At 36.2% G+C, this 14,997-nt stretch overlaps 1 protein-coding gene and 1 long non-coding RNA gene across 4 annotated transcripts in view; one reads left to right on the top strand and one right to left on the bottom strand.

Moving 5' to 3' along the window:
* Egfr (epidermal growth factor receptor) overlaps positions 1 to 14,997 on the bottom strand; it is a 122,297-nt gene that overhangs the window by 49,228 nt on the left and 58,072 nt on the right. Inside the window, exon 1 of one of the 3 annotated variants that reach the window (XM_089864329.1) lies at positions 612 to 1,159. The exons of 1 other annotated variant lie outside the window; for it this stretch is intronic. The gene's annotated coding sequence lies outside the window, so the exon portion shown is untranslated. Of the gene's footprint in view, positions 1 to 611; positions 1,160 to 14,997 lie in introns of those variants that run through there. One more of the 3 variants, XM_089864330.1, reaches the window with a different exon arrangement.
* LOC149708842 (uncharacterized) lies at positions 3,006 to 10,230 on the top strand. Its single transcript, XR_016381226.1, has 3 exons — positions 3,006 to 3,825; positions 4,117 to 4,253; positions 5,993 to 10,230. It is a non-coding gene; the product is annotated as an uncharacterized LOC149708842 (long non-coding RNA).

The following is a 14,997-nucleotide window of genomic DNA, read 5'->3' as shown; positions in this document are numbered from 1 at the left end:
ATATTTTTACTTGCTTCTAATAAGAATTCGAATTATAAAGTAACTTATAAAATAGTTTGAATTTCAAAATTAAATTAATTCAAAATATCTATGCCTTTGCTATACTGAGCTTACGTTTCGTTATAGGTTATTCTGATTTATTTAACGTTAAATTTACAGTCCATGAGCTCGGAATACTTAGAACAAACTTCCAGACAGAGAACCGGTATTTGTTTGGAAATGATGTAGTAGTTCTAAGCTTGGTTTCTAGTGAAGTGTACCAAAAATAACACAAATCATCGGTTTCATATAGGGAGCATTTTGTGAATATCATGTTTTTCAAACAGTGGGCATTATTTCTGAAATGTTCCTGCATATTCTTAGACATGGTTTGGATTTTGTGTATTATTCTATTTAAAATACCCGAATACGTGTTTTAGAAACTACATTTTATTTATAGTTGATATGATGTATTATGTTCGATTCCGAAAGTTGTTGATTAATGTGCCAAACAAAATTATGTCACTTGGTATAAATAATAATTAAATGATCTTTTAAGTTCGTTTCAACCAAAGAAATGATAAAAACTGAACTTTAAAGTTACGAGAAGTTTAAAAAGGAAGAAAACTCACCACAAGTGGCGTACTGCGAAAGACAGAGTGTTTCCGAAACATCGAAATGGAATTTATGTTAGCTAACATTGTCGACACCATACATCCAAATATTACTATATTATAGTTGATTTTAAGGAAAAAAGAACCAGATAACACGAACACAAATCGAAGAAAACTGGCGTAAAGTTATAAAGCCGAGACGCTAAGCCTAACCAGTCATCGTCACTAGGTGGCACGCGTGGTTTGCCGAAGAAGGTAAGTGGCTCTGACCATCGCGTTTTGAGGTTGAACTCGAATTTCAAAATAAATGCGTGTACAAATTCGTGTAGGAACTTAAGCCTTATCAGTTGTTTTAAGTAAATAAGAACAACAACGCGTTCGAAAAAGAACCGAACTTTGATCTCGAATAACGATGACGTAGAAACACTATCAACGATGGACGGTTAAAACCCACCGAAGTTCCCGCTCTCGCGTTTGCTTATAAAACTATGATACGAAAAATACCATCGTTGAATCTAAAATTTTTCCAGCTCCGTCCGTGAGAGGAGAGCCATCACCCCTAAGAGTGTTGTGCCGTTCCCCAATTTTCTCCTTGAAGGGCCGTGGCCCCCCTTTTTTTCAACCAAAACTTGGCTTTTATCGGAGAGGTAAATCTTAAGGGGGAGAAATAGTTTTCTCGTCTCAGGTAAGTGGAACACAAACCTGTAGGAGATTTTTTTAAACTACTATAGTTGGAACTTCTACTATCTCCGATACTTGTTCTGTAGAAATTTCTTTGGCGGGCTTTCTTGAATTATCTAAGGTGTGTTTTACCGTTTTACTGAGCGGCGCTTTATGTAAAAGTTCTCATTTTATAATCACACTTAATTATTTTACCGTACCACGCTCCCTCAAGACCAAATATTTCCATGATTTATAAATGATTCCATTCTTACGAAAATTACCAACTGATTTCCGTTATTTTCAAATGATTCCCGTTATTCTCAATTATTCTTTGACTCTCAACTGACTTTCGATACTTACTGAATCCCGTTATTCCCATGATTCTCATCCGAATCCCGTTATTCCCATGATTCTCATCCGAATCCCGTTATTCCCATGATTCTCATCCGAATCCCGTTATTCCCATGATTCTCATCCGAATCCCGTTATTCCCATGATTCTCATCCGAATCCCGTTATTCCCATGATTCTCATCCGAATCCCGTTATTCCCATGATTCTCATCCGAATCCCGTTATTCCCATGATTCTCATCCGAATCCCGTTATTCCCATGATTCTCATCCGAATCCCGTTATTCCCATGATTCTCATCCGAATCCCGTTATTCCCATGATTCTCATCCGAATCCCGTTATTCCCATGATTCTCATCCGAATCCCGTTATTCCCATGATTCTCATCCGAATCCCGTTATTCCCATGATTCTCATCCGAATCCCGTTATTCCCATGATTCTCACCCGAATCCCGTTATTCCTATCATTCTTATCCGATTCCCGTTACTTCCATGATTTTCATCCGAATCCCGTTATTCCCATGATTATCACCCGAATCCCGTTATTCCTATCATTCTTATCCGATTCCCGTTACTTCCATGATTTTCATCTGATTTCTGTTATTCCGTTGACTCTCAATAAGATACCCGTTATTCCCATAAATTTCAACCTATTCCCATAATTCTCAAGAGCTTCCCGTTATTCCCATAATTTTCAAAAGATTCCCCGTTATTCCCATAATTTTCAAAAGATTCCCCGTTATTCCCATAATTTTCAAAAGATTCCCCGTTATTCCCATAATTTTCAAAAGATTCCCCGTTATTCCCATAATTTTCAAAAGATTCCCCGTTATTCCCATAATTTTCAAAAGATTCCCCGTTATTCCCATAATTTTCAAAAGATTCCCCGTTATTCCCATAATTCTCAAGAGCTTCCCGTTATTCCCATAATTTTCAAAAGATTCCCCGTTATTTCCATAATTTTCAAAAGATTCCCCTTTATTCCCATAATTTTCAAAAGATTCCCCGTTATTCCCACAATTTTCAAAAGATTCCCCGTTATTCCCACAATTTTCAAAAGACTCCCCGTTATTCCCATAATTTTCGAAAGATTCCCCGTTATTCCCATAATTTTCGAAAGATTCCCCGTTATTCCCATAATTTTCGAAAGATTCCCCGTTATTCCCACACTTCTCAAGAGATTCCCATTATTCCCATACATCTCAAAAGATTCCCATTATTCCCATACATCTCAAAAGATTCCCATTATTCCCATACATCTCAAGAGATTCCCATTATTCCCATACATCTCAAGAGATTCCCATTATTCCCATAATTTTCAAAAGATTCCTTTGATTATGAAATAATTACTTAAATTCCCATAAATTAATAAAACTTGGTTTCCCACAGTTCGTCCACGATTGTGCGACCAACGAATGTAATTACGCCATAACGATTTTTACGCATTTAATGCACGTTGAAAGTAAAAAGAACCAAATTACATAAACCCTCTATATATGCGATAAACCGAGCTGTCCTTAATTTGAAATAAATTTATATATACCAAAGAAAAATGTGAAGGAAATATTTGGAAATTTTCCTACTACAAAAAAACACCATTACGGATTGAAAACTACTGCGGACCACAATTTCCCCACTAAGTTCTTCAACAGGTGTTACAGGTAATAGGGCAAGCAACTGGCAAGAGAAGAGAGGTAGAGAGAGAGGGAGTTGGTAAGAAAAAGGTGTAGTAAGGGGGCCATAAAAATCTAGGAGTAGCCCGGGAGGGTAGTTTTATGGCTAAAATACGATTCTCTCGGGTCAGTGGTAAGGCCGGGGTAAAGCGAAGTAAATCTAGCTATCTACTGCGCAGAGCCCTAGCGAGAGAGAACCGTCCCAGCTCCGCAACAGGATTACCTGACTTTGCCTCGAGGAACTACGAACAACGTACCTGAGCCTTTCTACGAAAACCATTTTTTAAAGTTTCCCCCTTCTACCCTCCCATTTTTCTCTCTCAAATCTCCGCCTCTCTCCATCTTGGAGTAAGAGAGAGAGAGAGATAAAAAAAATGTTTCTACAGAGATCTTGAGTCGGATATCACGCCGTGTAGACCCTAGCCATACATTTTAAAATATTTTTGGTTGGAAAAAGGGGGTATTATAGTTTTGTTCCAAGATTTAACCACTGAGAATAGATTGTAATCTCATCCGTACCTGACTTTGATGCTCACGTGCCCGCCCGGTAAACCAAAATCCCCAGGGTAGCGTAAAAGTCGAGGGGATAATCACTATCAGATTCTCTGTACACCGATTACGGGTTAGGGGTATTTATTTAAACGCTATCAAGGGTAGGGCTTTGATAATTTAAGTACTGTACAGGTTAACCTGCCTGTACTTCGGTTATGCTAAGTGACTAGCCCCTCGCCAATTACAAATTTAAAACTATCATTTCGAAATTGCTTGTAAATGTTTTTGTTAATTTTATCTATTGAATATGATAAATTTATGAGAGATCCTTTACTTAAATTTTCAGAATCTGAGATGACATTTTGTGTAATCTTTAAAAGCTCTGCCATGGAGGAAAAACAGCAGGAGTGGTAAAGAGAGAGCAGGAGTGGAAAAAGAGGGTACTTTTTCTCTACCCATCCGACACTCCGGGAGAGTATCCTTGTAAGCATTTGATGGTGCTTACGAGATTGTCTACCATTGGGTCGAATCCCATTGGGTCGAATGTCTCGTTCGACCGAATCCCATTAGACCGAATACCGCAATTTGGGCGGTTTTCCAATCATGAATTTTCCTTTCAATCCTATTTTTCTATTGATTTTCCTATTAAACTTCTTGTTATTGCAGAAAATACTAAACCAAACGTAACCTAATATAACAGTAATGTTTTGGAAAAGGCATATTATTTGAGAAGTCAATGAAGCTAAACATCAATATTTTGGAAAAGGCGTAACATTGTTAAATGAATTATAAAATATTACTAACCAAACCAAACCAAACCAAACCAAACCTAACCTAACATAACAGTAATGTTTTGGAAAAGGCATATTATTTGAGAAGTCAATGAAGCTAAATTTCAATATTTTGGAAAAGGCGTAACATTGTTAAATGATTTATAAAATATTACTAACCTAACCTAACCTAACCTAACCTAACCAAACCTAACCTAACCAAACCTAACCAAACCTAACCAAACCTAACCTAACCTAACCAAACCTAACCAAACCAAACCTAACCTAACCAAACCTAACCAAACCAAACCAAACCAAACCTAACCTAACCAAACCAAACCTAACCTAACCAAACCAAACCAAACCTAACCTAACCTAACCTAACCTGACCTAACCTAACCAAACCTAACCTAACCAAACCTAACCTAACCTAACCAAACCTAACCTAACCTAAACTAACCTAACCTAACCTAACCTGACCTGACCAAACCTAACCTAACCTGACCTAACCAAACCTAACCAAACCTAACCAAACCTAACCTAAACTAACCTAACCTAACCTAACCTAACCTGACCAAACCTAACCTAACCTAACCTAACCTAAAAATAAAATTGATTTTCTTATTAAACTTCTTGATACTGCAGCAAATAATATGTGTTCACCAATAATATCTTCAATAAATTTCAGAAAATAACTTCCATTTTTGGAAATTGTCTAACCCTAACCTAACCATACCTAACGTAATCTAACCTTACCATTAAGAGATCTCCCTCCCAAGTACTGACGGCGCTCGATGCTGCTTAACTTCTTCGATCATCCAAATCACTTTATCCATTGCGCTACTGGAGCCCTGTAACTCAAGGAAAACGCTATGATTTTGTATGTGTAAACCCATCCCATTCAGTCGAAAGCTCTTCCATTTAAATATTCCCATTCAGTAGAAAATCGCTCTTTGGGCTATAAATTGTTTTAAATTTGGCTACAATTTTAGAAATTTGAATTCGATCCAACGGGATTCTATCCAATAGGATATTACCGCTTACGAGGGTCGTTTGTCATGTGACTACATTTTACCTCCCGCTGGTTTCAGGTTGTCCTCAAAAACCTGGTGCAGTCTTTACCGCTCCTTTCTATTTTCCTCCATGGTCCTGCCCTATCCCTAAGAGTGGTAAAGTAGTTTCGAGCAATCCGTAAACTCGCCACGGGAAATGTATGAGTGATTAGCCCCTCGAACGATTCTGGTTTCTATTGAAAGCCAGGAAAACGTTATAAATCAAGGGATTTCTTGTTTATATCTAAAAAAAATCAATGCCCTGTGCAGCAAGGGTTCTTTTTTTTTTTTATAATTTAACACTTGGGAATTAAAAATCCTTCAAGTGTTTCTAATAATTGTGGTGTTTTGCCCCTCGGTATAGGTAATATATGGATTTTTATTTTTATTTTATTTTTAGATAACATGGAGGGATGGTACTTCAACCTTCGAGGGAAAAGACACTTGCAATTTTTGATTTTTTAAAAGGTCTCTGTTAAATGTAATATCTTATTTAATCATGTTTCGTAAGCTAAATTGTGTCAGAACGTTCCTAATAGACAGATAGACAAAGCTGGATTATTATTTTGCTAAGAGCTTCCTTTTCCATCCGTAGTGTGTACATTTATTTAAATATTACTCCGGTATCTTTTTATTACATAATAACATAAGAGTTTATAGAATTAATTTGAATATCGGTAGTCATATTCCTTTAATGCTGCGATTGTATTTGAAATACATCACAGGCTAGCCACTCTGTTATAGCGGGGTCATACGACAACTAACATTTAGCGAAATGGATTTTTTCTCAATCCCTGGTTTTTGAGTCAAGTGAGAGTGACGTATTTGAAGCATATTTTACCAACCTCGGCCGTTTTTTACAGTTATCATACATATCGTCAACGATTTAATATATGCATAACCAAAACTTAAATTCTAACAATTAATTTCTTCCGAACAATATGTTGTTTATTCAAACAACTATATATGATCTACTCAGATTAAATGAAGTACTCTCCAATACGATAAGGGAGATTCAGAAATGTTATACGACTCTAAAAGGGGTTATAAGCATTTTTGTGATTAGATAAGGCTGTTCAATATTTGAGAAACTTTTGTTTTTGTTTTAAAAACAATATTCCCTGATTTTAAGAGGCACTATTCTTTACCAAAAAACTAAACTTGGGTCTCTTTCTGCACAGTGTTTGTCGTTTAATTCGCTCATATGAACTTTGCCAAACATATTTACAAACTGAATTTATACTCTAATCAATTTAAAGTATTCACTCTAATCTGAATTTTAACTCTAATTCTTAAGCTCTGACTCTGGTTGAGCCCTTTGGATAAGAATTAAGAAAAAACCCAAGTTTTATTTTTGGATATTTACATTACAACGTTAAAAGAGCAACTGCCGGTGCATTTTCACTTTCTTGCACAAATTTAGCCTTTGCATCCCAATTATTTACCCATAAAATATAGTCACACATGTTTAGTAAGACCAAGAAGCGATATCTAGTTTACCAGGGACAAGGTTCAAATTCGCCACATTTCTAGCTTTATCTCCAGTCCAAACGTAGGTCCAGAGTTAATCCCCGCCTCTAAATTACAACCAGTATCTCCTTGGCGACGCGAATGACGAAAATTACGTATTTTCCGGCTGAGGAGAGGCGAAATAGCCCGGCCTCCTTTTAGGTCCCCCTTGTATTTTGAAAGGGGGACTGGGACTATGGCGCGCAAATACTTAGGCATCTTATACCTTCTTCCTAGTAAACTAGATATCGCTTCTTGGTAAGACATATCTTCCTTCAATAGTCTACAATGATTCAATCTAGGAACGCTATTGAAAGTTTATCAAGCAATTGTGTACCATTAAATGGGTAGAAATGGGCGTACGCTTGTAAAATGAAGTTAATTACTCCAAAAGTGTGGCTATTTCCTGGTTTTAGAGGACAATGCTTGGTAACAAAATGTTGTACACCCCTTGTTCTCCGTCACTTTCGACTCGGTTAGACCCTAAGTACACACCATTTATTTTATGGCAGACTTATAAGAAACAGCCTTTAAACTCAATGTTTAATATTAATACATTTTCCAACGTTTTTACCGTGGTAGGTTTCGGGTGTTATTAATTCTTTAAAAACCCCGGAATTTTAAAACAAACTTAAAAGTTTCTATGTGTGAAATACGCCTTAAAATACAGAGGTACAATTCTTAATATCTGTTATAATGATACATAGCCTGAAAACTGGATTTATCTATACTGTATTGGGCTAATGATATGCAAGCGTCACCTAATATACCCTATAGTACTTTCAGGCAAGGCCGAACACCATAATTCTCGGAAGCATTAAGAGACTGGAATATAAATTCTTCTAATATTCCTTGGAACTGTTATTTTTCGACGGATTTCGAAACGAAAGACATTATAACATCATACCACCTTATTATTTTTAATACACTTGCACGCCTGAGTTTTTTTTTTCATACGTTCTAATGTGCGAAGGTCGATTATACCCGTCTTTCAAATTTTACACCTGAATACCCTTATGAACACATTTCCCCGACGAAAAACGAAATCAAATATTTTTAAAATCAAAATTTTGAACTCGCTTGAAAACAAATTAACAATTAAATGTTATTTTTCCACGCTTTATTCAAATTAGAGATTACATAATGAAATTTTTAAATATAACTAAATATACAACGAATTAATTTATTGCCATTAATTTGGAGGCAAAGTTAAAAATCGAATTGCAGGAATAATGTCATGGTTAGTTTGATCTGTATAAATATGCAAACGGAAGTTACCCGTCAGTTTTAGCGGAAACTGTCTATCGATATTTTTGAAATACAATCACTGACTGATTACTGTATCTGCAGACCCCCTTGACCTTTGTGTCTGAACCAAGTTTTGTTTAAGTGCGAAATGCTCAATTTAAGATAGCTGTTTACTATCCGTAGTCGTCTTGCAAAATGGCAGCCGGATAAGGTACACTTCTCTATCTGTAATTTACACTGGTAAATAACATTGCTTAATTACAGCCAAATTCCAATTGGTAAAGGGTTCAAAGCTCCATGTTTTATTGTGTCTACCATGTTTAAGTTTGGGCTTTGACCGCGGGTATACCGTAACTCCGATATACTTTCAATCATGCATAGAAGGTCAAAATTATACCACCGCACCCGCGGCCCACCAGTTTCGGCAGCTGCTACGGTATAAAGCTTATGTACAGTATAAACGGTGTCAAATGAAAATTCAAAATGCCTTTAAAGGAAACATTAAAAATTTGTCTTTGAAACAGGGAGAAAAGAGGTAAGATGAAGAGGAAATGATGATGCGACCTGCTGCAATGAAAGTCTCCCAGTGTACCTCGCGCACGCCCCTACCCTTCAGTAGGGGCTAGTCCTGCCGTGTAACGCTATTGTATTTGTATGAGAACTAGCTATGTTTTTAAGACACAAGGGTCAGCCTTTATGTTTCCGTACCGTAGGACCCTACCGAAACGCTGAGGATGTTGGGAGGACTTCGTTGCCATAGGTGGGGTATAGAGAGAACGTTATCGGTATGTGGATACCACTCCATCCCTCTCTCCTTTAAGTTTAAAATATAGGAATTAATTGGTAAAACATTTAGGAGAAAAGAGAAATTGATGCAAAGTGTAATCTTTTGTTAGAAATACCCAAAAATTAGTCCTTTGTTTATAAAACGCAATATAAAACGGATGTATGGTTACTTTTAGTGTATTATCATGTCATTAAATATGTTATAGGTTTGATTAATTTTGCTCAATTTAAATGCATCGCATAAAAAGGTCAACCAAGTCATCCAAAATTATTAGTTGTAATTATCTTTTAGATAAGTTATTATATTTATTATTAGGAATAAATAGATTTTTTCTACTTGGAATCTTTAAGAGGCTATATACTCTATAGTACTATCTGATTGAAGGTAAAGGGGGGGCTTAAAACTTTGATGAAACGCCCGCTTTTGCTTCCTCGCGTTTCACTGGCTATTCACATATATATTACAATACTCAAAGGCAACAAATACATTCGAGCTCGGTACGGATTGGTCGCTAGCTACAACAATGTCTTGGGGCTTCCAAGATCAAAAACATTAGGCATGACGTCAAGGGTTACGGTTTCTACACCTTTTTAATTCAAGATAATAAAAACCTCAGAAAATGACTTATTAAAGATTATAAGTAGATGAAATTTATACATTACTGTTAGGACAAATATTAATATAGTGGCTAGTTTAATTTGTTTACTATACCACCTGAAATAACTGCGTGTCCACTAAATAAAAATATATAATTAAATCAAGTTAAAAGCACTCTTGCATAAAATATAAAAAAAAATCCAGATAAGTTAAAAAATACAATAAGTAAAACATATCCAAATAAAACAAGACAGAAAAAGTTGTACGGCGCCAGCTAGCGACCGCAAGAGTGTGGTGTGCCTGGTCTCCCCCTCCCTAATTAGAGATGAAATTACAGCTACAAGTTTTTTTTCCGATTTCATAATCACAGACATGTACGTAAAAAGTACATAAAACAAGTATTACATTAATTACATATCACTGTTCGGATTTCTTTAAGTTAAGCACTTTATCTCCCTCTCAACATTATTAAATAGTGGTGAATTTTTGCATTGAATATACGGTGTAAGGATACGGGCACTTTCTAAAAATGAGGGTGTGTATGGTGTTTTTGTCGTTATAAGAAGAGTAGAAGACGAACTGTAGTATATGGCATGCTTGGAAGCACCATGAAAAAGTAGTACAGGCGCATTGATATATGATTCAAAACACTTTGGGGAATGGATCGTCCATGTGCTTTGATAGAGCACATTCAGTGGCTAGAAAATTAAAGGAAAGGTTCAGGTGACAAAACATTATACCTTAAAAGAACTGCCTTTTTCTAAATATAAAAGGAAAAATATTTTATAAAAAAAATACATGTTCTCTTATTAGAAAATAATTAGCATTTAATTAGCCTTAAAATCGAGCACTACTGTGCCATCCGCTATTGGTTTAGTGGCGTCTGCTAGCCAGAAACCTTTGGTTGAACCAATCCCGTCCGGGTTCTGGCTTGCAGACACCTCGAAACATGACGAGGCAGTAGGCAGCGTTTTCAAGAGCAATTAAATGGTAATTACTTTTAATTAAGAGATTTATCTTTTTAATATTTTACCTTCTATTTTTAGAAAAATTCCGTTATTTTAATTTTTGTTCTAAATTTGAATTCTTTCGAAGAGAAATCGACTTGGACAATATGCGTTCAATATTGTTGTTAATTGGTCTTCTTCGAAATTTAATTAAAAAATACATGTCATGAGGGGCGAGTTTAGATTATCGGCTTGATTGGAAAGATTAATATATCTGGCATTACAGATTATCGCCAGACTTACTTAAGACAAGGTTGTTGTTTACATCGCAAAAGTTCTCTTGCTACAGCGCATGGTGCAAAACAACAAAGGCTTAGTGTCCGTCAATGATAAAGAAACTCAAACGGTGCAAGGTACAGTTAATAAAATATTAACGAAAAGCATTCATTTAATGACATGCATAAGGTGTGCTTAAACTAAATTCTATTGTAATAATCCATAATAGATTGGCGCTTTTTTAAAAATCCAACTTACATGGACTATATTTTAGTGCGAATGGATACATACGGCCGCAAACCGGCTAGTAATTCCAAGCCTGAGAAATACTATAGAATTTCCATACCGTCTCATCTTTACATGGCCTCTCCCCATATTTTAGGCGGTTTATATACTTTAAATTTCTTTTTTTTTTCTTAGGCGTAAGATGGGACACAGATAGCTCCGGGATAATTTCCCACGAGTGACGGAGAAATTTGGTCGTCATCACTGCTAGAGGCGCTAATGTACCTAGCGACGTTTTTGGCGTGTCTGTCTTTGGGGATGTTTTTAGGATACCACTGCGATTGACACGGTCGTAGGCTAGTTCATGGAAGGCTACCAAATCGCGCTTCACGTTGACGACATTACACGATATTTGTTCAAAGCTCAATAGTTTAAATGCATGGGGTTCGGAACTCTAATTTTAATGCAAAGAGTTTGTGCAATAAATTATGCCGTTCGTTTTCATTCTCCGCTTATGCGTTGCGATAAAATAGCCGCGTTTATACTAGACGTTTTGAAACCGCTTTTGAAAGGGTTATCTATTTTAGAAAATAATAGAGCATTCCATTAATGCCATAAGAGAAGCAAACACCACAGGGGCGTTGCGGCCATCTGAGGCTATTTTTCTGGCACCAAGAATTAAGCACCACTAGAGGCAGTGCGAGTTCGCCGGCCTCCCACGTGTAGTGAACGCGGGCTCCGTCTGGTGTTGACGTGTTGTCTCTTGGTGCGAGGGGAATTGTCTCCCATGGCGGCACTGCACCGAGGCTTTGGTTTATTTGCAGGTGTTTAATGGAATGGTCTATAAATCCCTTACCTCATAAAATGTACTTATGGGTAGCAGAGAAATTTTACATTTCGAACTTTGAAAGACAGTTCAATACTGTTTCGAAGCGTCTAGTGTAAAGGGTTAAACTGTTTCTTTGGCTTTAACAATTTTCAAAGTTGCCGATGTTAAGCCTAAAATGATCCGAAATGAATTAATTCGACTTTTTTACATTTATATTTTCCGGTAAATTCTGAGCAGCACACTCCGAAGAATTAAAGACAATTAAGAGTACCACGAGATTTGCTTTTTCAGCCAGTATCAAAAACACATCATTGTTTCTTAAAGCTAGGCAGACCATCTTGTTAAGACTTCAGTCATTATTTTTTAGTTTTCCATATTCGAGTCACTCTTAACTTTGTTTACAGTAAAACGTAATGGGTTTTCTTTTTCATTTTTTTTTATTTGAAATACCGAAGGTAAAACTTTCACAAAACGGGTTATTCGTCCTCTGCCTTCAACTTCAAATATTGATTTACCAGTTCCTAAATTACTCTGGTTTTTAAATGTACTTAATTTTAATATAAAAAATTATGATAAAGTAACCTTGAGAAAATAATACTTTGACCGCCAGTCCCTAGGAAGTAACTAGATTTATTCAAATTAAGGTAACAATAACACCAGTAAATTTTAACTGCGATTTCTTCGGTTTAACAAGTTCATCAATCAAAACATAGTGTTCAGACTAGTATTCATACCATTTACACATGGAGCCTGGCTTGGCCTCCTCGTGTAGCACCTGAAGCCTAGCCTCCTTGTATAAATGGTATGAATCCTCCTAGTCTTAAAACTAGGGATGTTCGCATCTAGCTTTGAATTTGTATTCTAAAGATTTCTAAATATAGCCGTTTTAGAAAATTAGCTTTTCAGAATAGTTATTCTTTGTCCAATTATAAATTTTAAATACTTTAAAAATATCCAGAGATTTTGTTCCATTTCATTAGTTCCTGCAGTGAAACAAACACAGGGAGGGTAAGACGCCACCTTAGGTTATTTCTCTCGCGCCAGAAAGCACCGCTAGAGGCAAAGCCCAATGGCTAGCTTCCCGCGTGTAGCGAAATCAGGCTCGGGCTAGCGTTGATGTCTTTTGGCGCCAGGGAAGTAACCTAAGGTAGAGGCTACCCACCTGTGTGTTTGCTTTTCTATATGTAATTAATGTAATGGTCCATTAACAAAACTTAAAAAGGGTGCTGAATAAAACTACCCTGCGTGCCATAAGTGGCCCATGGACCCGAAGTTGGACATGACTTTGAAAACGCGGTAGTACGAGAGTATATAATCGCAATATCAAATATATTTATTTAAAATTGCACGGTCTATAAAAAATTGCGGAAGTCAATGATGCAAATAAAAAATTAAATTGTGCGTAATATGTCGATTTATGTTTTGGTGTTTTTCAAGTTGCAATGCAAAGATTTAACCCTTCGAAGCACTGTCCTTTCACGGTTTTCCCTATAGCTTTATACCTTATGCCATCAAATTATAGAGGTGAGACTGGGAATATTAATCTATTCGAAAAAAAACGTGTAAAGGTCCGTTTTCAATAGAGCGTTTTCGTCGGAAATTGCTATCCTTTTGTTTCTGCTTGTGAGTGAGAAAAAAACACGATTTTCTATTGATCGCATTTTCTCTCTTCCAACACGCTTAAAAAGCGGATATGGAAATGTTTAGTTTGAGCAATGCTTGGATCATTGAAGTAAAAGCTAGAACGTTTTCGTTAGAAAACTCTCGATTGAAAACGGCCTTATGGATGAAACTTCCCGGTGTGGGCGTGTGTAATTTAGTAAACTCGCGACGTTAAGGCATATGGAACGTTCATAAAGTGCTTTGTTAAAGTCTGCTCCGACATGTCAAGCATTAACGCGGCATACTAAAACTTCCCTGTGTCACCTCTACAATACACCTGCTTATATCCTATTAAATATGTATACAATGCTTACGTTTTAATGAGAGCTTGTTGCCGAACAAAGACATAACCGTTTAAAATTTTACTTGCATAATTCCAGTTAACTTAGATCATAGGTTTAAAATTAATTTTGCGAGAAGCTCTCATTAACCGTACAATTAATTACTATTTTTAACGATAGCCCTGTGCTAGTTTATCAAACACTTTATACAAAAATAACAAATCACATCATTTTCAGATTGTGATTTAACCATTAGGTAGAGATGTGTCGGTAATATTTATTACTTACCAGTAACTTACCAACCGCCGCTATAAATTACCGTAATTGGCTTGCATTCCGAAAAAGACCGAATACCGTGGGTTAAAAATCAAATTAGGGTTATTGTCAAAGCAGGTCGTAATCGAAACTAATTCCACGGTAATTCACCGTTTAATTTCACATCTCTACCCTTAAACATGCTTACTTACCTTAAAGCAGATATCAATTTACAGTTCTGACCACATATTTAAGTTGTATAAAAAATTTCCTTACCTGCAAAGAAAAAATATATACAATGAATAAAAATATAATAAGAACAAAATAATTTTACAGATAATAGAGATGTACAATGCGTTATGTCAAGAACTATATTTTCAAGTAGTGTTACTATTTCCTGGAGTAGTGATTGGACCATGTCACATGACTGCAAGCGTGAAACGACTCGTAAATTCCCACTGCGCCGATAACAATACGAAATTCACGCATGCCCAGTAGAGCTCTATTTTACAGAAGATAAGCTTGATATAGGCCCCGCCTCTTCATAACACATTGTACATCCTTTTCAGTTAAAAATCTACTGTCAATTTATCTCGGTCTTTTTTCCACCGTGGGTTTTGCAATGCTAAAATGACCAGTAAAGAAGCCACTTTAGCGACAAAATCACAGTGAGGTTAAGGGCATATACACACATTTACATTCGCCCTCCTTTAAACAATGCTTTGAAATTTCGAATAACATTGATATGCTAGAAAATACAGTTCCTAATTTTCGCTCCTTATACCTTTA

The sequence above is a fragment of the Phalangium opilio genome, unplaced genomic scaffold, assembly GCF_054372755.1.
Source record: "Phalangium opilio isolate 3A_F unplaced genomic scaffold, DU_Popi_V2 ptg000013l_1, whole genome shotgun sequence".
NCBI lineage: Eukaryota > Metazoa > Arthropoda > Arachnida > Opiliones > Phalangiidae > Phalangium > Phalangium opilio.
The sequence above is the reverse complement of the archived record's forward strand: the minus strand, read 5'-3'. Positions and strand labels throughout refer to the sequence as shown.